At 46.1% G+C, this 26,591-nt stretch overlaps 1 non-coding gene across 1 annotated transcript; it reads right to left on the reverse strand.

The window, feature by feature from the left end:
* Positions 1-12,362: 12,362 nt before the first annotated feature.
* Positions 12,363-12,435, reverse strand: TRNAC-ACA (transfer RNA cysteine (anticodon ACA)). The gene has a single exon. It is a non-coding gene; the product is annotated as a tRNA-Cys (tRNA).
* Positions 12,436-26,591: the final 14,156 nt, after the last annotated feature.

Raw genomic sequence — 26,591 nt, forward strand, 5'->3', positions numbered from 1 at the left:
CAATGCAAATGGCAAATACGTAACTCACGGCTGTGCCACCTTGGGACTTCTGATTTTCCACACCTGTAAGAAAAGAATATAAGCTATTCCTCGCAACGCACCACTGGGAGATGGTTTGAAGACCATGCTATTCATGAACTGCTCTAAGCCTGCCTTGTTCAGTATGGCAGCGCTGGACACATACAGCTACTGAGCTCTTGAAATGTGGTTAGCCTGAACTGAGGCGTGCTGTAAGTATAGACTACACCCTAAATTTGAAGACTTAGTATGAAGAAAAGAATGTAAACCATCTCTTTAATATTTAAAAATTTTTTATTACTGCCAAAAGGATAATATTCTGGACACACCAGTTAAATAAAATACACTGCTAAAATTAATCTCACCTGTTTCTCTTCTTTTAAAATGGCCACTAGAAAATTTCAAATTACATGTATCTATGTGTGTAGCGGACAAAATAGAAAGCGTAAGATTAAAATTTGGGTATTCAAAAATATAAAAAGTACCAGTTTAGGTCTGGGCATTAAAAGACGATGTTTAGTTTGAATGCAAGGAGATACTTAGAAACTGAAATTAATGAGCACAAGTTATATGCTTGTGAGTTTTTCCTTTTTTCTGTTTTGTCAGCCATGAACCTCTTCCTTCCAAATAAGTAAATAAAACACCCGTGGTTCAAATTATATTTCTACTGGATGGCACTGTTCTAAGCTGTCTTTATACCTACAGAAACATACCCAGAGTTTGTGGATGGCCTCTTTTTCTCTTGTTCTCTCTCCTTTCTTCCTTCAACTCTGTTCAATAATTTCATTTGCAGAAATCACCGATTTTTTTTTTTCCTGGAGAGTTGACGTCTGTCGCTTGGGTTATCTGGTGTATGAATCGTTGGCATGCCCGTAAACTGGCACTGAGGGAAAAACAAAGCCCTGATCTGCAGCAGTTGGTAAAGAATCTGCTTGTAATGCAGGAGACCTGGGTTTGATCCCTGGGTTGGGGAAGATCCCCTGGAGAAGGGAAAGGCTGCCCACTCCAGTATCCTGGCCTGGAGAATTCCATGGGCTGTATAGTTCATGGGGTTGCAAAGAGTGGGACATGAGTGACTGACTTTCACTTTCACTTCACTTTCCTGATGTCTGTATTCCCATCATCCGCGGTCAGTTCCAAGCTACTGATGTGACGTCCTGGAATGTGGAGGAGTCCGTGCACGTGTGTTTTGGTGAGCAGGTACCGTAAGTGCCAGTGCACCAGTGCTTACAAATTCTCTTCCTGTTGGGGGTGAATCTCCAGCCACATGGAAGGTAGGGCGTCCACTGCCACTCAGGAAGCCAAAGTCAAAGATATTCCCTCTCCCCAGTCCTAGGCACCGAGAGCTCAGGCTTGTTATCTAGAAGTCAATCAGACCCCCTGCATAGGCTGATGAATTTGGGGCTGAGACAGAGAGGCAGGGGCTTGCTGGAGTGTATCTGCGCTGGCCACAACTGACCCACCTTCAGTGGTAGGGAGGTTGGTGTGGTTAAATGCTGCCCAGGCCAGAGTCCAGTGGAGGAACCAGCCGCGCCGCAGGAAGTGTCCACCTGCAGTGGTGACAGCACTGGCATCCGAAGCCGACTGTTCCTGAGGCAGGACCTTGCTTGTCCCAGCCTCCCCGGAATCCGCTTTCTCATGGATGCAATGAGCTGGCCAGTCTCCCTCCGTTAATTCCTATCTGCTGGGTTAGCCAGAGTGAGGAGCTCGCTGTTGTATAACCATCTGGTGGTGTGAGAGAACAGGTGATGAGGCTGAAATGCAGAGCCGACAGCAGACTGGTTGCCACCAGGTAGGAGTAGTTCTGAAAGAGGGGTGCTTGTTTGAATCATCAGTGAACATTTGAAAGCAGACAGGTTTGGAACTAAAGCAAACTTAATAAGCAGACATGTGTACACTTCAGGCTCATAGCAGCACTGTTCACAGTAGCGAAAAGGTGGAAGTAACCCAAATGTCCACTGATGGATGAATGCATAAACAAAATGTGGTGTATATATTTACGCAAACACATGGGGGGAGCGGGCACAGAGAGTGAGAAAGACGAATAGTATTCAGCCATAAAAAGGAAGGAAATTCTGATACATACAACAACTTGGATGAATCTTAAAAAAATTCTGCTTAGTAAAAGAAGCCAGACACAGCACCGTATAACTCCACTTATATGAGGTCCCTGGAGTTAGTCAAATTTATAGAGACAGAGGGCTTCCCTGACAGATCAGCTGGTAAAGAATCCGCCTGCAATGCAGGAGACCCCAATTCAATTCCTGGGTCGGGAAGATCTGCTGGAGAAGGGATAGGCTACACACTCCAGTGTTTTGGGGTTTCCCTGGTCACTCAGATGGTAAAGAATCCACCAGCAATGTGGGAGACCTGGGTTCGATCCCTGGGTTAGGAAGATCCCCTGGAGAAGGGAACGGCTACCCACTCCAGTATTCTGGCCTGGAGAATTCCATGGACTCTATAGTCCATGCGGTTACAAAGAGTCGGAAATGGCTGAGCGGCTTTCGCTTTCACTTTCATAGAGACAGAAAGTAGAATGGTAGTTGCCAGGGGCTGGTGGGAGGTGGGAATGGGGTAGTTGTTTTCTAATGGATACAGAATTTCAGTTTGGGAAGATGAAAAAGTCAACATAGATGATGGTGACGGTTACATACCGACATGAATGTACTTAAAGTCACTGAACTGTACTCTTAAAAGTGGTCCAGTTAGTAAATTTTGTTATGGATATTTTACCATGATAAAAAATAATTGTTAAGAAAGCAGATACAAAAAAAAAAAAGAAAGCAGATACATGATTGATTTCCTCTCCTGAAGAAGCTTAGTCGAGGGTGGAGGCCTGGAGTATATATGGCTTTTAGAATTCTATATGGGAGCACACCTGATTTCAAATGACTAGGGGAAGGTAGGCGATGAAGAATTCAAAGGGTTCAATAATCTGCGTCCGACGCAGGTGACAAGATTTCAGTCCCTGGTCCAGAAAGATCCTATGTGCCATGGAGCAACTAAGCCCGTGCACCGCAACTGCTGAAGCTGGAATGCCCGAGAGCCTGGGCTCCAAAACAGGAGAAGCCACCACAACTAGAAGCCTGTGCACCACAGCTAAAGAGCAGCCCCCACTCACGGCAGCTAGAGAGTCTGCGCACAGCCACATCCCAGCACAACCCAAAGCAGATACACTTTTGAAAATGAGAATAAAATAAAAGACAATAAAAACAAGCAGTTGTTAGCATTTGAGAATCAGGAAATTTTATGTAAAAATCCATAACTTGACTTCCCCTGGAAAAGCTGGAAGGCACAGCCGTACATGAGCCCAGCTTCTGCAGGCCCAGAGAGTTGGAGCCACGCAAGGATGACGCCTCTAAGCCACAGTCGCCACCACTCCCTGCTGTCTACCCCAGCCCCTCACCCGGTCTTCAAGGTCTTTCAGCTTCGACCCACCCTCTAAACCAGCAAGCCGACCAGTGCTGAGAAAGCCAATCCCTTCAGACTCTGTCTTCAAACAGCTTATGAAATCATCCCCCTGTTGACAGGTAGATAAGTAGGCAACATTAGTTACATAAGCCAAGGTGATATTGACAGATACCTAAAGCTCCATCCTCGTTAACTTTCTTACTCATTTTCTGGGACATGCTGTTTTGTTAAACTATAAACTCAGGCTCGCTCTCCAACGCTTAACCTCTGCTTAAAGTTTTTTTGAAACACTCTTCCACATGCAGCAAGTCAACCTTGGATCTTAGTTACCAAGGCTTCCGTGTCACAGTAACCTGGAATACACAGATTTCCCGTGGCCTGCAGAAAGAGAGGCAGGTTGGGGTTTGGCTGAGAGAGAGACATAGAAATTATGGGTCCTCTTTTTTTTTTCATAAAACAAAACTTGGCCTCTCCCAATCCCCTACACAGTGATCTCAGCTCCATGAAGAAGGGTAAGAATAGAAAGAAGCTTTTCTGATTTGGTCAAGGAATTGCCCTGGGAATATCTAAAACAGGTTTGGCTGACAATATCTGAAATCCTCCCGGGTGGGGTCGGGAGCCACTCTGCCTCATCGTAGGGCTGATAGATGATAAAAGAAGGAGAAAAGGGAGGGAAGGAAGTGACAGCAAGGAAGTTCTAATTTTTATATTTCAGCTGTCTCCCTTTTTTTGAGACTTTAGCATAGAGCTGGACATTGATGTGACTTAGCAGCAGCAGGACTTTTTAAAATTGAAATATCGTTTATGTACCATATTATGTAAGTTACAAGTATACAATATAGTGACTCACAGTTTTAATGAAACTTACACTCCATTTACAGTTACAATAAAACGTTGGCTGATTTCCCTGTGCTGCACAAAGTACCTTTGCAACTTATTTTATTTTTTATAAAGAGCTCCTTTTGAAAAGCAGAGACATTACTTTGCCAACAAAGGTCCATCTAGTCAAGGCTATGGTTTTTCCAGTGGTGATGTATGGATGTGAGAGTTGGACTATAAAGAAAGCTGAGCACCGAAGAATTGATGCTTTTGAACTGTGGTGTTGGAGAAGACTCTCGAGAGTCCCTTGGACTGCAAGGAGACTCAACCAGTCCATCCTAAAAGAGATCAGTCCTGGGTGTTCATTGGAAGGACTGATGCTGAAGCTGAAACTCCAATACTTTGGCCACCTGATGCAAAGAGCTGACTCATTGGAAAAGACCCTGACACTGGGAAAGATTGAGGGCAGGAGGAGAAGGGGACAACAGAGGATGAGATGGTTGGATGGCATCACCGACTCAGTGTACATGGGTCTGGGTGGACTCCGCGAGTTGGTGATGGACAGGGAGGCCTGGCGTGCTGCGGTTGATGGGGTCACAAAGAGTCGGACATGACTGAGCGACTGAACTGAACTTGTGTGAAAGATACCTGGGCTTCAAAACCCAACTGACCTCAAACCTCTGACTTGGTTTACAGCCTGTTGGCCTTGGCGGTATCCCCAGATAGATACACACACGTTTATCCTGAAGCCTGATTGCCTCGCTCCTGGCAGGTGTGGGTCCCCCCAACCCTGCACAGCTCCTCCCCCCCACACAGCTCCCCCCCGCCACACACACACACACACAGCTCACCCTAGGGCTGCCAGGACCTTTCTGATTTCATCTCAGGCTACCACGTGGGGTTCTAGTCTTGCATCTCCTCTGAGACTCCTAGGTTCCCTGTGGGCCCAGGGTTGGTTACTTTAGGGAAGCAAGTATTATTTATATCATATAAGCAGACTAGATCACGCAATGTCACTTCAATGATACAAACAGGCTCTTGAAAGACTCAAAATAATCTTCCAGCTCAGTAGAAAGGAAATGTTCCCTCGGGGTGTTCTTTAAGACTGTGTTGGGGTGAAATATGTGGGGAACACACACACCTAGCCAGTAGTTTATCCATCTTCCGTAGGAAGCTTGGGAGCCAAAAGGCAAATATTCTGCCCAATACACGCATTCTGTTGAGAGCTTTTCGTGACCATTTCTCAGGCTGATGAGCTAAAGCCCTGCAAGGCAGAGTCCCCCAGCACGGTAGCTTTCACCTCCTTGGTGCACTCTCCCCCTCTTCCAGTCGCCTTCAGCTCCCCCTGGCCAGCTCCATCTGCGCTTCCTCCCCTCCCGCACACCCGCCGCACTCTGGGGTCTCCCGCGCCGTCCCCTCCTCTGTCCTGTCAACCTCGGTGTCCCTGTCACAGGCCTCCAAGCCCTTCAAGACGAGGCCACAGTGCTCTTTACGCCTTCACACTTCTCTGCATCACTCAGCACCCTCCTCCTCCGTTGCGATTCCTCCCGCACTGGAGTCAGATCTAACTTCACCTTCTCCCCTCCAATGTGCCCCCGACGCTTGTGAAAGGGAGAAAGTGGGGATGGGGCGGGCTGAGAAAGAGAAGAAGGGAAGCTCGTAGAGTCAAGGACCAACCTGCAATCCTCATCAAGCTCTCTGACAGCCTGTTCACAGAGAAACCAAAATCACTCTGAAATTAAATGATGTCCCAGATTTCTAAAGAATCTCTATCAGGGAATTTGCCTGTTGAACACAATACTGATAGCTCCTCTGGCTACCAAATTTAAGCTCTGAAATAAAGAAATGATGGTAGGATGTTGCTTAGGAATTCCCAGGGCTACAAAATACGGAAGGGCATTCACGCTTCCAACACAGGTTGGGCCGATTCCACAGGGCCACGTGGGCACCCAAGGAAGTTCTCTTCTCCATATTTTAAGACCGTGTCATTCATTGTTCTGCTTTCCTGACCCTTGTTTTCATTTACTCCTGTTAGAACCTTCACTGTTTGGTTTCTCTCCTCCAGAAATCAAAGGTATTAACTAGAGATCTTAGGAACTTTGCAACATTCAGTCAATTTAAAATCAACGCCAAGTATAGAGGGTGGTGGATGCAAGATGTACATTTTATTTAACAAGCAAAGTTTATTTTTAATTCACATGCTGTTAGGACAAGCTTATAGGGCACTGAGATATTTTTAGCTTCTTTTTTCTATTTTCCTGCACAGTTTTTAAAAAATGTCTTCTTTTAAAACTGATAAAGTTTTTCGGAGCTTTAAAAAAAAATCACACATTTAATCCCATAGCTTATTTAGTGTAAAATAAACTAAAAATAAAACAACAGCTCCCACTAAGAGAACAGTACTGTCATCACTCATAGATAATCAAGATGTATCCATTATAACAAGTTCACAGCAGCATTAAGCTCAAAAGTCTACTGGAATTGAGAGCCCAGAAACACAGAAGTAGGGTCGTCAGTGCTGAGTCCCAGTTCTGGGTGAGAAATAGTATTTTGGTGTTAGTTATAACTGCTTGTATCTCATCTATAGTTTTGAACATGCTGTCGCTAGAGCTATAGAGATTTTGATCCACCAAATGACAATTTGTGATGCCTCCCTTTTTTTTCTCCTCATTTTTATTTTGATCCCCTTTTTCAACCACGTTCTGGGAGGCTCCTTGCGTAGTGTTCCTGTTCAAACCCTGACGTATGTATGCACTGATCTGCTTGTGTGGGAACCCCTGGGTACCTGCACGGTTGACTGAACAGAAACATCTAATCAGGAAATCACCAAAGCCATGATGAAGGATTGGTCTTTCTTCTGAGAATCACATTTCCACCATGGTTCCCCCTCCACCTGCAGTGAAATTCAATGTTTTTTCTGTAGCTCTTGTAAAACACCACTCAGGAAAGGCATGAATGAGTAAACTCAATCTAGCCCATTAATTTTACCTTTGAAGTTTTTTTCTGAGGAAATAATAAGGCATGTTACTTAGGCTTTGTCCAACTTTACAAGACTGTCCTTTACAGTCTTGTCCAACTCTCTGCAACCCCACGGACTGTATCCTGCCAGGCTCCTCTGCTCATGGAATTCTCCAGACAAGGATACTGGAGTGGGTTGTCATTCCCTTCTCCAGGAGATCTTCCCAACCCAGGGATCGAACCCAGGTCTCCTGCATTGCAAGCGAATTCTTTACCGTCTGAGCCACCAGGGAAGGCCCTTATAATGATATAATATAAACATGTTATATTATACACAGTGTGTGTGTACGTAGTCGCTCAGTCGTGTCCAACTCTTTGCAACCTCATGGACTGCAGCCTGCCAGCTCTTCTGAACATGGGATTTCCCAGGCAGGAATACTGAATAGGTTGCTTCCTCCAGGGCATCCTCCCGACCCAGGGATGGAACCTGAGTCTCCGGCACTGGCAGGCAGAATCTTTACCCTCTGAGCCGGCAGGGAAGCCCCATCACATTAATACATATCCTCATATGCCATCAATATTCCTGTAAAAATGTCACTTTTTAAAGATGGAACTAAGATAACAAGCGTGGATATCAAATGAATGGAATAATGGCTGCCCACTACAGTATTCTTGTCTGGAAAATCCCATCGACAGAGGGGCCTAGCGGGCCCGATGGGGCTCATGGGGTCACAAAGAGTTGGACATAAATGAGCGACTAAGCACACACACACATTTAAATGACAGACCAAGCAGGTTAAAACTGTATCCCCCTAAAAATGTGTATTTTTCTAAATTATATGTGTTTCTCGGTTGTGACAAATGTGCCACTGTGACATAAAATGTTAACACCCAGAGAAACAAACTGAGGGACAAACGCACTATCTTTCAACTTCTCTCTAAATCTAAAATTATTCCAGAGTTAAAAACGTATTGAGAAATAAGAGAGCTTCTTAGTAACTCTATGGCACCCCTTTCTCGGTGCCTCAATGATTTAGCATTTAAAATAATAAAATCCTTTAAAAATTCAAAAAGTCATGTGTTTGCATTTTATGTAGATTATGAGTCTATTCACATGTAAGTTACAGAGGAGAAATATACCTAGAAAACATACCAAAATGATAACCTCAGCTACATCTGTGGGATTTGGAATGGTTAGTTTTTCTAAACTTTTAAGATTTTTCTGTAACGAATATAATACTTTTAGATGATTATAACATCATAGTTATATAATATATAAAATAAAATCAGTTTTATGATGATGTTTCTGCATAATCAGAAAAAAAAAAAAGAAGGAAATAGGCGTGTGGATTGCCCAAGAGCTCTGGAAGCAGCAGGAATGCTGAAATTGAACACAACTGGGTGAAACTTATTGGCCGACCCAGACAGTGATGTGTGTGCCGCAGCTACTGTTCAAACTCTAGGTAATCTACATGGTTAATACAAATTAGACTCAAGCAGCTAATAATACTTTTGGAACCACAAAGTTAACTTGGTAATGATAGTATTCCTAAATTATCACAATGAAAAGCTTAGCAACTATTGCCCATCTATCTAATGAATGGGTGGCCGAAAGAAAAGCCTCTTTTCTTTCTAAAGCTCAACACTAAAATTAGCCGTATCTGTTACCTTAGTTGCAAAAAGGAAAGACAGAAGAAGGCTGTTCATTCAACTGTTATTTTGCTCTCAGAGATCTAAACTTGAGCAATTCATGAGACAGATAAGGGAGAGAGCCTGTAGATTCACCCTCAAAAGCAAAATTTTTGGAGAAAATAATTTCCAGCTTTTAAGCAATGAATCGTACCTCTCTGGGGTCTAATAATTTTTCCCAGAGAAACGACGAGACAAACAGATGAAGTAACAGCTTGGCAAAGTTGCAACTGATCCTGCAGTGGTCTTGAAAATGTAAATAGCAAAAGACAGCAGTAAGAAGACCCCAGACTTCACCTAGAAACAAAACATTCAGCCTGTTGTTTTTTACTGCAGGATTTTGAGTGGAAAAGTAGTCCCAACTTGTCAATCAGCTAAGTTGCAGGGGCTAATAGATTCTGGTGTTTGGGGGGGGGTCAACACAGAATTTAATTTAACATCTCACAATACGCCCACATGCCCAGAAAATGTGGACAGCTTGATGGGGTTCACTGAGCCAAAGAAGCAAGACCCAAACAGTGCATTAATGTATAGGGAAGAATGGTTGCAATCAGCCCCTTGTGAATTGGACAGAGGGCTTGGAGATGAAGCAATTATGAGACATCGGGGATTAATAGTAAAGTGTGAATACCAAGCTGTATATGTTGGGGCAGAATATGTTGCCTATAGAAAACAACAAAGGACGTTCCTTACTATTAAGTGAGATTAAACGTAATGGCCTGATTTAATCACAAAGGCAGAATTAAATTCAGATGGCAACTTCAAAGTGGACACAGGAACACAGGCCACTGCTTACATTTACATATAGCTGGCATAGCTTGGCCTGTCACACAATAGGATAAAGTTTCTTTGGCCACTTAAACAATTTTCTATTCTTCACTTTTTTTGTGAACACTCACTGTATTTATTCCACGATTGCATTTAGTTAATAAGAAGGAGCTAAGAGTTCTACTTATTCATGGACACTATAATTTTTAATTCTTTCAAATTATGGGGAAAAAAAAAACTTGCAAAAGGTCAACAGAACAGAGTGGCTATGATCAGACTGACAATAAGATGAAGAAGAAGAAGCAAAGACAAAACAAAGTTAAAAAAAAAAAAGAAAATCTCTGAAAGAGTGATCCAGTGTCTTACTTTTTTTTCTGCCTTCGACTTAGAATTCATCATTTGAGATCCAGACTTAGCTCGTGGGAAGCGAAGCTTTTCCCTACTCAGGTCCCGGTTTGAGTAACCATCATGGAATCCAAGGGAGTTATTTTTCTTTTTCTTTAGGTTCTTCTCCCATGTAGACCATCACAGAGTATTGAGCAGACTTCCCTGTGCAGTGTGTCCTTATTAGTTCTCTCTTTACACACAGCTGTGCGTGGATCAGCCGCAATCTCTCCATTCATCCCCCTCCTCCGCTCTCACCCCTCCAGAACCACAAGTGTGTTTTCTACATTTATTTCTGTTTCGTAGATAAGTTTGTTTGTACCCTTTTTAAAATTCTACATATAAGTGATATCATGCATTTGTCAATCTCTCATTTATTTCACTCAGTATGACAGTCTCTAGGTCCATTCATGTTTAAGCGAGTTATTTTCAGTACAGACTCCTTCCTTCTTTCTTCTTTGCTACTGAAGGCTTGCTTCCTTCTGCACGCCCATGTTCAAAAGAGTTCTCCTAAGAGGTTTGGGAGATATAATTCTGTCTCAGGGTTTAGAGGAGATGAGGCCCTAATCGTTGGTGGGTCCCTAGGAAATTTCAAGCACCCATGACTTTAATTTAAAAGCTAAGTATAGTGTTATATTCATTTCTTTATGGCTATGCTGAGTCTTCGTTGCTGGGGTCAGGGTTTGCCAATTGCAGCGAGCGAGGGTTTTACTGTTCCTTGCGGGCTGCTCCGCGGCGGCCCCTCTCGTTGCCGAGTGCAGGCTCCAGGCGGGAGGGCCCAGCAGTGGTGGTGTGCGGGCTTAGTTCCTCTGCAGCAAATGGGATCTTTCTGGACCGGGGATCGAACCAGTGTCCCCTGCTTGTCAGGAAGATTCTTAACCACTGGACCACCAGGGAAGTCCAAGTATAGTGTTTTAAAGCCACAATCGCCTCTATGCAATGCTCAAGTAGGTCAAAAGCTTTTGAGTTCATAAAATTGTCATGTAAATTTTATCACTATATATAATGTATAATTATCATCTTATCTATATGTATAAAATAGTTGCATATATAATTTTATATAGCTATATAAAATAATTGTAATTTGTGATTACATGTATTATAATGATCATATTATATTATACATTAAATAATGTATACTTGGACTTCCCTGGTGGCTCAGAGGTTAAAGCGTCTGCCTGCAATGCAGGAGACCTGGGCTCGATCCCTGGGTCCGGAAGATCCCCTGGAGAAGGAATTGACAACCCACTCCAGTATTCTTGCCTGGAGAATGCTATGGATGGAGGAGCCTGGTGGGCTTCAGTCCACGGGATAGCAAAGAGTCGGATACGACTGAGCGACTTCACTTTCACTTCATATTTATAAATGATGAGTGATCCTACCCTTTGAGCCAGCAATCTTCCTTCAAAGAATTTATTCTAAAATGGCATAGCCTAAGGACTCAAAGATTTAGGTATGAGGGCATTCATCACAAACTTGCTTTTGATATTAAAACCAAATTAGAGTGGACCAAAATCCTTAGGAATGAGATTAAGAAATGTTGCTGTGCATTTACAGTAAAATTCCTTGCAGACATTTTAATAACCCGAATCTGAAATGATTTGAAATAATAACCTGGAGCTTTAGTTGATTAGATAAATAAACACATAAATTAGAGAAAGATGTCATAACATATTGCAGGTTGTAGAATTTGTGTATGGTGTGAGTTTATCTCTAACTGCGTGTCTATTAGAGAAATGTTTAGGAAAGCGTGACTGGTGTTTACGTCTGAGGGGTGGGATTTTGTTTGAGTTTTACTCTTTTTGGTATTTAATCATTTTTTATAAACATTTAAAAAATATTTGTTTATTTGGCTGCATTGCATTTTAGTTATAGCACATAGGATCTTCTGCTCCGTGGGCTTCTCTCTAGTCGAGACACCTGGGCTTAGCTGCTCTGGGGCAGATGGAATCTTAGTTCCAGGACCAGGGCGGGAGCCCATGTCCCCTGCACCAGAAGGCAGATACTTAACCACCGCACCACCAGGGAGGTCTCCATGGATCTTTTTTTTTTAACAATTAAGAATTATATTTACACTCAGAAAAAGAAATTTATTTTTGAAACGGAATTATGTTTTTGAGAGGATTTGGTAAACACTTGGAAATGATTTTAAGGGCAGAAGATGAGATTTTCTCTCTTTGAAAGTGAAGTCGCTCAGTCGTGTCTGACTCTTGCCGACCCCATGAACTGTAGCCTGCCAGGCTCCTTGGTCCATCCATGGGATTTTCCAGGCAAAAGTACTAGAGTGGGTTGCCATTTCCTTCTCCCGGGGGGCCTTCCCAACCCAGGGATTGAACCCGGGTCTCCTGCATTGTAGGCAGACACTTTTACCATCTGAGCTACCAGGGAAGTTCTTTCTGCCTTTAAAATGAGACAAAATACCACCCAGATCCTTGCAGTCCCTGATCCCTAGTCAGCCCAGGTGCCTGGACCACAGAGTTCTCCAACTTGTTATCCTTAAAAGTCTTATTTTGGTTTTGGAGAATTTATCTTCCTCTTTTCATTGACCTTCATGTTGACAGAGATTTTCTGAGTTTGACTGGCTGTCCTTGGAAAGAATAGGTCGATTGTCTGGAGTGTGTTACAATCTGAATTCAATCTGATGAGATTTAAGGAAAAGGCAGGGAGAGGCAGGGGGAAGGATGAAGTCCGCCTTCAGAGAAAGCGGCTCGGAACCGCGCAGGGCTGTCTTCGGAGCAACACACGATCAACGTGTATAACTGAATCAGTGCTCCGAAGCTGGGCAAACCCAAGTGACTTAACCTTGTGAGCCTGCCCAACCGCAAGTGTGACTGAGAAAATGTCCCCAACCATAGTCTTCTCGGCTTGCGCCACTTCACTCTGACTCTTCAACCAAACTCTGTTCCAGTCAATTGCAAGACGCCCACTCTGGTTAGAAGAGTGAGGAAAATAAACAAGGTGGGAATGAGCAAGATGCACTTTGGGTTTCCCAGGGTTGCTTGTGACTGACATAACTCATTTACCAGAGATGGGAGCAGACCCTAACCCATCTCCCTCCCCACGTGTGTGCTTCCTCCAGCACCTCTGGGCTAGGGGTCCTCTGACTAATGGTACAGTTGGACCAAGCTAGATGGGGGTGCCAGTGAATGACAACTCAAAAAGTTTTAGCATCACTGCTCATCTGGAGATTTCCTCTGCCCATTCTCGAGCACAGAGCATCAAGTCAAACAGAAAAAAGTTGGCAAATCCAGGCAAACTTGCTAGATTATCCAGATAGGATGAGGCAAGGAAAACATGGCATCTCTCCCTCGATGGCTCAGGTGATATGACAGCAAGCCCTTTTCTCCGCCCTTTTTGAAGTCATCTCCTGAAGGTGGAGTGGATGCCAGATCAGAAACCCCCTCTCAAACCTACCCCAGGTGTCCAGAAAAGCAGCTGCTGCATTTCCAGCTGGAATAGGAGTAGAGAAAATTTCTAGTCTTTAGACACACAGAATATAGATGAGCATTAAAAACAACAACATTTAGTGTTTCTTTCTGACTACAGAAAGATATTGCTATTGTGGTTCAGTTGGTAAGTCGTGTCAGATTTTTGCAATCTCATGGCCTGCAGCTTGCCAGGGTTCCCTGTCCTTCATTATCTCCTGGAGTTTGCTCAAAGTTATGTCCATTGAGTTGGTGATGCCATCCAACCATCTCATCCTCTGTCACCCCCTTCTCCTCCTGCCCTCAGTCATTCCCAGCATCAGTGTCTTTTCCAGTGAGTCAGCTCTTCACATCAGGTGGCCAAAGTATTAGAGCTTTAGCTTCAGCATCAGTCCTTCCAAAGAATATTCAGGACTGATTTCTTTTAGGACAGACTGGTTTGATCTCCTTGCAGCCCAAGAGACTCTCAAGAGTCTTCTCCAGCACCACAGATCAAAAGCATCAATTCTTCAATGTTCAGTCTTCTTTATGGACCAACTCTCACATCTGTATATGACTATCTAGGTTTTTCATAGCTTTCCTTCCAAAGGGCAAGTGTCTTTTAATTTCATGGTAGCAGTCACCATCCTCAGTGATTTTGGAGCTCAGGAAAATAAAATCTGTCACTACTTCCACTTTTCCCTCTTCTATTTGACATGAAGTGATGGGACAAAAATTGCAGGTTTATGTTAAAAGGAAAGAAATGCTGAAATAGAAAGAAAATACATGGCATGTGTGATCCCACTTCCCCAAGACAGCCACTGTTAATCTCAAAATGTTTCCCTCTGGTTTTTTCCTATGTATACACAGTTAGAAGACATTCACCTTTTACAAAACTAGAATCATATCATTTCATTTCCTTTCTTTTAATAGTCTTTGAAGCTTAAGGAAATATAGTGCACTGAGAAATTCTGGTAACAATAAGAGTTGTAAAATAAGTAGTAATCATGTTGTCGTTTGTACTTTTTACAGTCTGGGTTATACACAGGACTCTTCTCCAGGGAACTGGAGGTATTTTTAACTTACTCTCCTAATAGACCTGGAGATAAGGAAAAATACACAGCTAAAGAGAAGCGATCACTTCTTGGAGGCGCACAGTCAAGTCGTAACCAGGAGGAGACCTGAGTTCCCACTACATTGTTGGGGACTAGTCACCTGGGGAAATCTGATGTTCCTCTGGCCACGGGCAGGTAATATGCAACACACACACACACACACACACTCACACACACACACTCAAACACACACACTCACTCATTCACACACACACTCAAACACACACACTCACACACACACACTCACACTCGCACACTCACACACACACGCACATACACTCAAACACACACACTCACTCACACACACACACACACACTCACACTCACAAGGACCGCAGTGACCCCAGAGGTTGGGAAGGAGGGGCCCACCGTCCTGGCCTCCCCCAAGGCTGGGTGGCAGCTCCTGCAGGCTCGTTGCCCCCCACTGGGCCCAGGGCCGGCCGACAGTTGTCACGACGTCAACCGTGCCTTCAGAGGACGAGCAGGGAGACCAATGACTCCACACAAAGGCCTGAAGTGCTCGTGTGAAAGGTCAGTGAGGCCCGTTATCTGGGCTCCGGAGGGGACTGAGAAGGCGGTGACCGTGAAAACCACAGGCCAGGGGCGGGATCTCCACCTCGGCCTGTGGCCTGGGGGAGGAGCCACAGGTCCTCAGGTCTCAGAGACTCTGCCGGTGTCTCTTCACTCATTCCCCAGGCAGGGCAGGTGGCAGGGTGGCCTGCAAGGTGACAAAACCACCAGCCCTAGGGACACTCCAAGCTCTGACATGAGGCCCCACCCTTCCTCCTGGGGCGGGGATGGGTGGGAGCAGAACCTGGGGAATCAGGGTGTTCTTTGGGGAACCTCATGAAACAGCTTCCCTGGTGACTAGACAGTAAAGAACCCATCTGCAATGCAGGAGACCTGGGTTTGATCCCTGGGTTGGGAAGATCCCCTGGAGAAGGGAATGGCTACCCACTCCAGGATTCTTGCCTGGAGAATTCCACGGACAGAGGAGCCTGGTGGGCTACAGTTCATGGGGTCTCAGAGTCAGACATGACTGAGTGACTAACACTCACTCACTCACTTGAAACACAGTTTCATGAAACCTGGAACTACTATTAATATTCAGTGTCAAATTCGATACATTTTAAGGCCACATTTGAGTATATAAATGAGGCAAAGAATTAAGAAAAGAAACAGACGTTGGAAACATAAAACGGTACAAGAAAAGGCTGCTTATTTACCCAATCATCTCAGTGGGTCGGGGACAAGGACCACTGTCTGTCATTTCCCCCATGACACTACAGTGTACCCCACCTCACTGAAAGCTGGAGATCTTTCCTTTCACAAACCTAGGCTCTTTCTGCCTTTCCCCTTCTCTGCATGGAACCACCAACCAGCTGGCTACACAAGTGACAATCTTCCTTCAGTCAACCTGGAACAAATTCAAAGCGGTCTTTTTGTTGCATTAAAGTTTCATTAGCCTTTTCTTTGTTTTTGAAGGGTAGAAAGAATGCAGTTTGTATCTCAAGGCTTAAGAAAATTTCAGAGCTAACTGCCTAGGATACGATTTGAATTTTTAATCAAATCCTTTGCATTTCCATGGTAAGAATTCTGTTAGAGCCATTATCCAAGGACCTATCTTACTTTTCCATAGTGACTTAGGATTTATGACATTTCTTGGATCTTGATTTCACAGGAGGAGATAATTTATGGAAAACCCTTAAATCATCATCAGCCCCGGACTGCCTTGTCATCCTTTCAGGATACAACCAACTGACCATTATAATTTCTGCAAATATTAAATCATAATTACTGAATTTAAAAAATAAAGTTTTTTGAGGTAGAAAATGACATAGATAGATGAAATAGCATTCCTAGGGAAGAATAGAATAAGCAATTTGTAGCATGCCCCTTCTGAGGTTCCAAGGGTTTTATGTAACCCCCTGCTGGCTTCACAGTTGAGGAAACTGAGGCATGAAGTCACATACAAAGGTTCGCAGCCATTAACAGTAAAGCAGCTGAGAGATCCAGGGAGCCAAACTCTTTTGCCAGAACATCAGAACCACCAGCCGCTGCAGGAAAAGTCAAGTGAATGCAGGACCGGACCCCAAGTATGGCCATTTTTAAAGTGATAAAGGTGGTCTATCATTATCATTTGACCAATATTATCACAGTCCTCCGATGGCTCTAGAACCACAGCAAGGAATAACACACGCTCTATGTCTCATGGAGCTGACATCTTAGCAGGTGAGATAGACAGTAAGCAACTAGCTAGACAGCTTTTACTGAATGTCTGTGTGATAGCTGCCAAGACAGTGAGCACACATAACAGAGGGATTTCATATGGTCTGGGAGGTCTGGGGTGTGCTCCAGAAAAGCCATATCTGATGTAAACAATGAAGAAAGAGTAGGTTTTAACTAGATAAAGTGTATATGTTGTGCGGGTGTTGGAGATGTTGGGGTGTTCCGTGAAGAGCCTAGCAGCTGTGAAAAGCTTGGAGGCAGGACGAAGCGCTGAGAATCCCATGGGGTCCAAGAGGAGGCTGGTGAGGGAGTGTGCGTCACAGTCCTGCTTAAGAATGTGCGCCTTTGGAACTTCCCTGTGGCCCAGTGGCTAAGACTCTGAGCTTCCAGTGCAGGTGGCCTGCGGTTGATTCCTGGTCAGGGAACTAGATCCCATGCGCTGCCGTGAAGACTAAAGATCCTGTGTGCTGCAGCTAAGACCCAATGCAACAAATAAATAAATATTAAAAAAAGAAAAAAAGAATGTGTGTCTTTAACCCAAAAGCAACGGGGCCACGGTGAAGCCAGAGCAGATTGGGGCATCTGAGTACACTGGTCATCGGGAACTGGAGCTCATTCCTCACCCAAATACTACGTATTGGTTAGCTCAATTTTATTTTCGTAAATGGTTGCCCAGCTTAGATGAGCCACTCGTCAAACATTATTCCATTTGTGACAACAGGGATGGAACTTGAGGCATTTTGCTAAGAGGAAGCGATCAGACCGAGAAGGACACATACCTTACAACCTCACTCACAGGCGGAATCTGAAAACAAAAACAAACAAAAAACAACAGAACTCACAGATACAGAGAAAAGGTCGGTAGTTGCCAGAGGCTGGGGGAAGGGGTGGGCAAAGTGGGTAAGGGTGGTCAAAACGTGTAGTTCTGGTTATAAAATAATTAAGTCCTGGGGATGCAATGTGACTATAGTTAATAATAAATACTGTATTGCATCTTTGCAAGTTGCTGAGACAGTAGATTTAAAAGTTCTCATCACAAGGGAAAAAATATGTAACTGTGTGGTGATGGATGTTAATTAGACTTATTGTAATCATGTTGTAATATATGTAGATATCAAATCATTATGTTGTACACCTGAAACTAACGCATCAATTATATCTCAATTAAAAAATTATTCTATTTTATTTACTACCTACCCCTCTCCCCCAGTAAGTAACCTTTTTTTCTTTTCCTTCTCATCTTCAAATCTGTATGTGTAAGTCTGAAAAAGTAAAAGTGTTAGTCACTCAGTTGTGTCCGACTCTTTGCAACCCCCATGGACTGTAGCCCACCAGGCTCCCCTGTCCATGGGATTCTCCAGACAAAAATACTGGAGGGGGTTGCCATGCCCTTCTCCAGGGTAAGTCCGAGGTCAAGTCCATTTTTCAGGCGCCACTGTTGAGTAGCTGAGACCCTAGTGTCAGCCAGGGCTGACTGGGGGAACTGAGTCCGTGGTCCTCAAGATCAGGGGGGCTTTGAAAACCCAGATACCCAGGCCAGTGAAACCAGACTGCGAGGTGGCATCAGTTTTTGTTATTTGTGTAGAAGGTGATTCTATCGTGCAGCCCAGTTTGAGAAGCTGTGAACCAAGGGTCTCAACTCCAGGAGTCTGTCCTTCCCGTAACTAGGAGGAAAAAAACAGTAGCAGCGACAATCCCCTGACAGCATTCAGGACTTTCTTCTTGCTAAAGACAAAACAAATACAAGGACCAATAAGCCGCAACCAAAGTCTCTCCCAGGCTCAGCAATTCTTTCTTTGCGCTGACGGCCCTGGCTGGGGTGGAGGTGGGGGCGCAGCTCCAGATAACGCATAAGCTGGGCCCAGGCAGGTCCCTACCCCTGCCCAGGCTCCGGTCCATCCACGAGGCCCCTCGGGCCGCCGATGGTCACTTAGGATTGGGGGAGACGTGGGCTTTGCACGTATCAGCCGGCGGCTCGCAGCCCCCTGCACAGAGCCGGGTTCCCGGGGACCCTGGTCCCCGCGTCCTAGCAGCCGCCAGCACGTCTTCATTAGAGTATCTGCGCATCCCGCCTCCCGCTCCCCCCTCACCCCGACATCTGGCCAAGTGGAGCCTCCCTCCGCCTCCTTCCCCCGCCCTGCCGCCCCTCCCCTCCCCACCCTTCTCTTGTTTGGGGCGGTAAGGTCAGGAGTGTTCAACAGTTCGACGTGGGAAGTCTCCCCGAGGAAGTGCCGGGTCATAAATTTCATCCAACAAGAGGTCCGATCAAGCTCAGACATTAGGAAACCTCCCAGCCACTAGTCAGCGCGGCCCCTGTGCTCAGCTCCGAGACTCCAGGGTACAGAGGGGCTGGACTCTGGGGGCCCCAGAGCTGATGTGGGTCATGGGCCCAGTGCCGGGATCATGGGTGTGTGTGTGTCCCTCTGCCTCTGGCCGACTTTCTTAGATCCTTTCTTTCCACACATGTGGAAGGGCAGTAGTGGAGACTGTCCTGACCTAGGAGAGGTGTGTTAAACTCTATGGGGATGATTTCAAGCCTAAAGTTCAGACCATGAGTTCAGGACAAGAACCATTTTGAATGAGAGTAATGATGTGGTGGGTGCTGTGTTACATATCTTGCCATCTGAATGTGCTGATGGTACCCAGCTGAAACAGACAGCCAGGGTTAAGGACAGCTTCTGGTCCCAGCCCTGGCTGTGTGACACTGGGCCAGTCACTTTCCGTCTCTGATCTCTGTTCCCAGCTGTGAAGTGAACGAGTTGGAGGGTGGGTGGGGGATGGCTGGGTCCCCTTGGTGCTCTAAGAGCCTCGGGGCTTGCCCCCCTCCTCTGCGGCAGCAAGGAACAGTCAGATCACCTTCAGCCTCTGCCCTGCTGTCCTTTGATCAAGGAAACCCTATCCAGGGACTGGTGCTCTGGCTTAGCTGGAAAGCCCCAGGGTGTTCTGGGGAATTCGGAGATTCACTCCTGGCACTTTTCTTGAGCCCCTCATGGAAATGCTCCAATCCATAAAGCAATGCTCCATCCATAAAGCAATGCTCCATCCATAAAGTAGTGCTCCAACCCCAAAGGCATCTGAAGACCTGCAGGGTGATCATAACAACTGCTTTGACATGCCAGGCACAGTTCTAACCCATTAGGTAAATTAACTCAAGCTTGACAGCAGCCCCAGAGGTAAACTCTATTATTAGCCTACTTTACAGATGAGTAAACTGAGGTGCCTAAACTCGGAGGAGGGGAGTAGAAAGAACTGTTCTCCCAAAAGATTTTTATGATCTGGCAAAACACTGTTTTGAAGTCAAATTTTTTTAAACGTTGAATTATTCCAAGTTGGTGGGGAAAATTAATATATGCCTAGAAAAAAATTAACACACTGAAATACTTACAGGGTGAAATCTGGGTGATGGAATTGTGGATAATTTATAGGGAATTATGGTCCAGCAAAATGAGGTCACTTTCTCGGGTTCTCATAGCCAGCAAAGTCTCAAACCCAAGTCTACTTGCCTATAAAGTCTACTTGAATAGTTGTTGACTGCTACTTAAATTAGAAAACCATGTGTTTAAAAAAAAGACCACAGAAATATGGTACCCTAAAATCAGACTGCAGTGAAGAGGCAGGGAGGGGATTTGAACCCCTGTAACCAGCCCCGATATTCTTGCCTGGAAAATTCCATGGACAGAGGAGCCTGGTAAGCTATAGGCCATGGGGTCGCAAAGAGTTGAACACAACTGGGTGACTTCACTTTCTTTTCTTTCTAACCAGCCCCAGAGGCCATGCTCTAAGAGGTAAGAGGCACAGACAGCAGGCTTGGGCCCTCTGAAGAGACAGCGCGTCCTGTTCTGGGGACTGAGTGAGGTGTGTGAGGCGACCCGAGAGCAGGAAGACGGGACAGGGATGCAGGCAGGGTGAGGGGCCCCGGGCGCAGGCTGCCTGGCCCTGCAGGAGAGGATGTGTCCTTGGCGCACGATGCCTGCCTCACGCTCTTGGGCTCAGATTTTCCATCAGGCCCCAGAAGAACCACCGTGGGGCTTTCCCGGGTGGCGCTCGTGGTAAAGAGCCCGCCTGCCAATGCAGGAGCTATGAGACGCAGGTTTGATCCCCGGGTCGGGATCCTCCAGAGAATCATCCCAACCCACGGATTGAACCAGGGTCGCCTACATTGGCAGGCGGATTCTTTAGCATCTGAGCCACCAGGGAAGCCCTGTTAAATCTTAGAGCACCCCAATGAGACCTGTGGCTCATTTTCTGGAATCTTTAAGAGAATAAGCCATCCTTGCCGTGGGTGTTGAGTTTTGAAGGCTTTTGCTTAAAATGTTTGTATTCTGAGGACAAAATAATTGTTTTGTGATGACCTCTCTGGATAATTGTCAGATATTAATAGAAACTCCTGATCACATTTCTTCACTGGTGTTCTCCGCTTTTCTTGACCGGCATAATTTTGCTTGTGTTTCAACCAGTCAGGAAGAAATTTCCACATGGGAAGCATTTTTCATTTTTTGTGGAATGCCATGCTCAAGAGAGAAAACATTTTAAAGTCAGGAGAAGAAGCCACACTGGCCTGTCGTCCTGTGCCCTGCACACCAGTAATGAGCGCATGCTCGTGGCTGCTACTGCCTTACGCACGGGGCTGTATTAATTAGTCTTCTTACACCAAACTTCTGCCCGTTCCTCTGTCTTCTGTCTGCCCAATCTTTCAGTAAGGTACTGGCAAGGTTCTGTCCTGCTTATCTTGCAAAAGTTGTGTGGATTTCTTCCAAGTGGGAGAGCAAACAAAAGCTGCCTCTATGGCCTTCTGATAATTCAGCCCCATTTGAATCTTTAACTGGAAACATCTCCACACCAAAAGAACACGTGCAGTAGATATCAATCATAAATGTCTCTCTCTCTTTTCCTTTTTTTCTGACTGCACCACACTGCGGCATGTGGGATCCTAGTTTCCCCAACCAGGGATTGAACCTATGCCCCCTGCATTGGGAAGGGCAGAATCTTAACCACTGGAATGCCAGGGAAGTCCCATAAATGCCTCTTAGTCAAACAGTTCCTTGTATCACACAGGAGGCACAGAAAGTTAGGACCACCAGTTGCGCCCACAGAAAAGCACTGGCGAGTCTGCTCATCTGGAAGGGCCCATTTGTCTCTGATGTTAGACGCTGAGGCCTCCACCCTTTAAACAGTCCTGTCTCAGCTTCCCTGCAAAACTGGGGACCAGAAGTTGGCCTGAGCCTTGATTCCCGTCCTAGAATGTGAGATAATGTAATTCTAATGAGGGGATGTGTTCTGCATGGAATCATGCTATACTATACGACGCTGTACTTGCTAAACACACAGAAAGAGAGGGAAGGGAAGAATGAATAATTGGTTATAAAAATGCCACCATCTCATGGCCCCAACACTAAACTGGTGCCGGTCCAGTTTCTCCCCAAATGAATGGCAATGCTTCTGAATTCACTCTGGCTGCCCCGAAAGCCCTCTGCCTTTCCGTGACTGCAGGAGGCTCCGATGGGGTGGGGAGAGGGCTGGGGGTGGGGAGAAGTGCTGCGCCTTAAGCTTCATCCTGGCTGCACATAAAGGAAGCAAAATCAAAACCCAAGCCTGGAGAGAAAAAAAAATCCTAAATTTAATTGGCCAGGAAACAGGATTCCTGGGGCCTCTGCTTTCTCGGCTTCCAGAGAAGGATTTAGGCAGGGGCACTTCCCCGCCCTCAGGATAAAATAAAAAGGATTAAATTCGGGTTTGGTCTGGACGTACAAATTGCATGCAGGGCATACAGTTGCTTTGCATATTGCATGTGCTTTCAGGGAGAGGGAGAAGGGGGAGGGAAGGAGGGCAGGATATTGACGAGGGGGCAAAAACTAAAAACAACTTGCTGTTTTCATATGGTGGGCGAAACTGTTTTGTCTCCTCAACTGTGCAGAATGTCAGCGGTGGGCACTGTGTCGTGACAAGATTTTTTCTTTTTTTTTAAATTAATCTAAACTCACACCCGAGCTGTAGCCGCCCCGAGGTATTACAGCTTTAATTGTGTTCAGTATGATCTGCCGGACAATATGTCTTGATCAATCTGAATGGCCATCCAGTGCACGGTTCCCCTTGGCATGGTTGCAAAACCAGCTTCGCTTTAGTGAACCGGTTCAGGAATGTGGGTTAATTCGGCCGACCCTTTTTACCCCCACAGCTCTGTTTTTGTGAGGTTGGCAGAAACTGACACGTTTTCTTTTGCTTAATTAAGTTGTTCAGTAGAAGGCTGGTCAAACAGTTGCGTCTACGTGGGGAGTCCGAAGATACACAGAAAGCTGTGGGCGTCTCCAACATGAAAAGGGGGATTCTGTTATTGTTTGGGTGTAGACGGGTCATTTTTTCAAAGTTACTGCTGCCTGAGTGACCACAGCCTTGCACACAGTCCTGAAAAGACATTAAAGCTGGTTCAATACAACTACCTTGGGTTCTAAAGTTTATCTTTAAAAAAGGAGAGAGCAAGGGAGAAACGAAATGGTCTCATTTAGGTGGCATTTTATTTCTTTCTGGCCTTTAAAAAAAAAAAAAAGCCAGGGTAGGGGAGTTGCAAACAGCAGGTTCATTTAAATAAGAGATGCCTGTACATTCTGAGTTACAGTTGGTGTGATGAAACTCTCTTTCCACTTGGTAAAACAACACTGGTACCCAGGGAACTTGCCTTGGCGCTAAGGAGTAGGATCCCGTCACCTCTCCACCAGGCACTGGGGCTGAGAAAATCCATCCACAGCCTCCCAGCCCATGACATTATGGCTTTCCTTCCATGCTGATGTTATGACAACCGCAAAAAAAATCAGTTTCACAGGTATTCAAAGCAGCTGAAAACTTCATGGGTCAAGTGTGTGCGTGCTTAGTCGGGTCCGACTCTTTGTGACATCATAGACTGTAGCCCACCAGGCTCCTCTGTCCATGGGATTCTCCAGGCAAGAATACTGGAGTGGGTTGCCATGCCCTACTCCAGGGGATCTTCCTCACCCAGGGATGGAACCTGCATCTCCTGCATCTCCTTCACTGGCAGGTGGGTTCTTTACCATGAGCCTCCTGGGAAGCACACTTGAGGGGAGGCCTCCCCATCATGTCTCCGTCCCTTCTTGAAGCTTCCTATCTTTCCAGTTTAAACCACCTTCATATGCACATGCCCCTGGACTCTATGAATATTATTTGGTTCCACCAAGAGTTTTCCTGATTGGGCTTCCCTCGTGCTCCAGTGCTTAAGATTCTGTGATTCCATTGCAGGGGGCTTGGGTTTGATTCCCTGGTCAGAGAACTAAGATCCCACATGCTATGCAGTGTGACCAGAAATATGTAAAATTAAATTAAGATTATACTATCCCATCCCCAAAGGAGTTTTCCTTATTGTACATACTGTGTGATAGAATTGAAAGGAGTGTGTGTGCTAAGTCGCTTCAGTCGTGTCCGACTCTTCGTGACCCTATGTCCTGTAACCAGCCAGGCTCCTCTGTCCATGTATTCCAATACTCCAAGCAAGAACACTGGAGTGGGTTGCCTTGCCATCCTCCAGGGGATCCCAGCCTCCAGATCCAGGGATTGAACCCACATCTCTTAGTCTCTTGCATTGGCAGGTGGATTCTTTACCACTAGTGCCACTCGGGAAGCCCATAATTAAAAGGAGATGTGGAGGGAACTGAACTGGGCTTCCGGGTCCTATCATTAATGATGGTTTGACCCTGACCGAGTTCTCATAGATACTTTTGTGCCTCAGTTTGTCCACAGCAGCAAATATCCGAGGCTAGGTACTTCGCAGGCACCTAATATACCTTTCTGAGCTAGCTTGCCCTCTTTCCCTCTGCAATAAGTCAACATCTGAAAAACCACGGTTCCCACAAGTCCTTGGCACCATCGTGCTGTTATCAATACCAGGATGTTTCCCAGGTATGCAGCCCTGGCTCTAGACAGCCCGGCAGCCCCTTGGTTATACATCAGGATTCTGACTGGGGTGCTCAACAGATGTTGGCCCACACTGGTCTCAGGGCAGGGAACTCATGTCTGCTTTAAAAGCCATGCACTCCAGTTTTCTACCAGGTCCCCAAATGGCAGCTTTTGGGGAGCCCAGTTAAGTGCTTCTTCCATCCAGAGAGGGAAAAGCCTGGATGGGCAAAACCTTAACAGTCCTCACTTTGATTTTTTACTTCTCTTTGTATGGGAAAGAGTGGGCAAAGATTTGAATGAAGTAGCGAGAATGTCAAAATGATTCTTTGGGGGGAAAACAAATCCACTTTGGACTCTTAAATTACTTGGATCAGCAATCTACACTGACATCAGTCATTTGTTCATTATGAGCACTGCCCGCTTACTCCCCAGACCCTGCCTGAGTTGGTGATGAACCTACATACAGGACATTGTGGGTCCTATATTTATGTCGTGTATGGTCAGGTGCTCTTGATATTTGTCAAGCTCTGGTCCTTCTAACCTGCAAGCAGAGAGGGTAGGGGGCTTTACAAGTCCTAATTTGTGCAGCCACTCCCCAGATGACCTGTTCTTCCAAGGACAAAGCCCAGTTGCACGTGCGTGCGCGCGCACACACACACACACACACACACACACACAATGAAAAATGTTCTCCCCTGTTCTGGCAGGGAATGCTTAAAGATCACACAGAGTACTGGTGTGCAGTGTCCCTGCCTAACCCCTCGGTCCTGGGGCCCAGGGTTTGTCCCCCAGTCCTCAGTTGCAAGGGCCCTGCTGGGTGGGTCACTTTCCTTACCTTCAAAAAAGGCCAAATTGAAAATCTCCATAGCCCACCCCCCTACACACACACACACACACACACACACACACACACACACACACACACACACCTTTTCATTAACAGCTGACGGGCTGGTCCCAGCAGCCCTTCCAGAGGGGGGTTGTCAGAGCCAGCGGAGGCCCGGGCAGATGGGGCTGAGCTGGCCGGGGAGCCAGTGGACGTGGGAGCCGGCCCGCCTGGCGGCCATCCCGGTCTGGAGGTGGTTTGTGCGGCTGGCAGTTTGGTTCCCACTTGAGGTGGCGGGCCCTCTCCCCCTTTCCAATGCCCTGACAGGCCGGGCAGATTTTTTTTTTTTTTTCTTTCCTCCGGCTTTTGAAAATCCAGGACACACTACCCGCGCCGAGCCGCCAAGTTCCAGCTGCTTAGACAGCCGGCCTTTCGCGCTGCTGCCCGGCCACCAACACCATGTCCTTCCACACCCGGGGACACAGAAGGCCTTCCTCCCGGCGGGCGAGCCCACAAGCGTGCGGGAGACGGAGGGGAGGCCTTGCACGGGCTGGCCGGGAGCCATCCCCCGATTCCTGGCACTCACAGTTCCACATGGAGCGCTCTGCGCCTCTTCAGGACAAAGAGGAACCGTTTTCTTATCCCGCCCGGCGTTCTGCTGACAAACCGCATAATCAACTGACAGAAAGCGACGGAGCGGCGGCGTTTCCAACCCCCCCAGTTACGGGGAGGCCCGGGCCGGCGCGGATGGTCACTTTCTGCAGGTGTTCGGCCAGTGTCCCCTCATTTGCATGCATTTGCATGGACTGTCAAACAGTTGGCTGACAGAAAGTCTGAGGAGGTCTGGACACAGCCCAAACCTGTCAGGGGCTTTCTCCTTTGCCAGTCAAGGTTGGCTTGGGCTGCAATTAGAGCAGGAAACGAATACTTCTGACACTGCAATCTATCCAGCCACAGCTGGGCGAAGTTCAGCCCAAGAGTGTGCTTCATTTAGATGGACAAGATGCAGGCTGGAAAGAAGAGAGGAGACCGTGGGGGCGGGGGGCTGTGTGGTGTAGGTGGGAAGTA

Source organism: Odocoileus virginianus, chromosome 25 (genome assembly GCF_023699985.2).
Source record: "Odocoileus virginianus isolate 20LAN1187 ecotype Illinois chromosome 25, Ovbor_1.2, whole genome shotgun sequence".
NCBI lineage: Eukaryota > Metazoa > Chordata > Mammalia > Artiodactyla > Cervidae > Odocoileus > Odocoileus virginianus.